Source organism: Mus pahari, chromosome 16 (genome assembly GCF_900095145.1).
Source record: "Mus pahari chromosome 16, PAHARI_EIJ_v1.1, whole genome shotgun sequence".
In the NCBI taxonomy this organism is placed as follows: domain Eukaryota; kingdom Metazoa; phylum Chordata; class Mammalia; order Rodentia; family Muridae; genus Mus; species Mus pahari.
Genome location: NC_034605.1, coordinates 580,393 through 581,458, shown reverse-complemented (window position 1 = coordinate 581,458; position 1,066 = coordinate 580,393).

The following is a 1,066-nucleotide window of genomic DNA, read 5'->3' as shown; positions in this document are numbered from 1 at the left end:
AGAGGCAGGTGGATTTCTGAGTTCGAGGCCAGCCTGGTCTACAAAGTGAGTTCCAGGACAGCCAGAGCTACACAGAGAAACCCTGTCTCAAAAAAACTAAAAAAAGAGAGAGAGAGAGCCATCTGGGCAGTGGTGGCATGTGCCTTTAACTCCAGCTCTCAGAAGACAGAGACAGGCGGATCTCTGTGACTTTGAGGGCAGCCTTGTCTACAGAATAAGATTCAGGACATCCAGGGCTACACAGAGAAACTGTCTCAAAAAAAAAAACCAAAAAAACAATGAGTGTGTGTGTGTGTGTGTGTGTGTGTGTGTAGCCATCCATACAAAAATATTACACTGTAATCAAAAATAAGGATGCAGTAAGATGCAGTAATTTCTTGTATAATGTAGTGTACTAATTAAGCATATGTATATACAGACTCTTCTGTGTAAGAAATCAATACAACCACAGTAATGGAATTCTCTTCAGGTTTAAATGCACAACACGAAAAAGCATGAGAAGATGATCATCAATATACCAGAAAACTCAACAACCTCCTTTTAAAAAAACAACCCGTATGTAACATTATTAATGAATGATTATTCATGAAATGAATTAATTAATTGTTATTAATGAAAACAGCCTGAGTACTTCCAGGATCATGTGGGTGCCCTTGAGCTGGGCCCTAAGCATCAGATCTTAATAGTAGGTCTAAGAACAGGATTAACTGTTCTAAGTATGAACGTCAAACCCTTCTACGTATGAAAGTCAGAGCTGCCTACATCCAGCTATCTGAAGATAACATATACCTAAAGTCATAATGAAACCCCAATTGATTTACTAGATTTAAAGCAGCACATTTAAAACCTGAGGTTTAAATCTAAAAGAAGGAGGAGGAGGGAGGAGGAGGGGGAGGGGAAGAGGACAACAACAAAGAAGGTGGTGAAAGGTGGAATAGCTGCTAGCATCTTGAAGTGAGAGTTCACCCAGTTGAGCTAACATAGAGCAGAACTTAAAGAAGTGGCGGAGACAAAGTTTGGAGCTAAGAGGAAAGGATGGACCATCCAGAGACTGCCCCACCCGGGG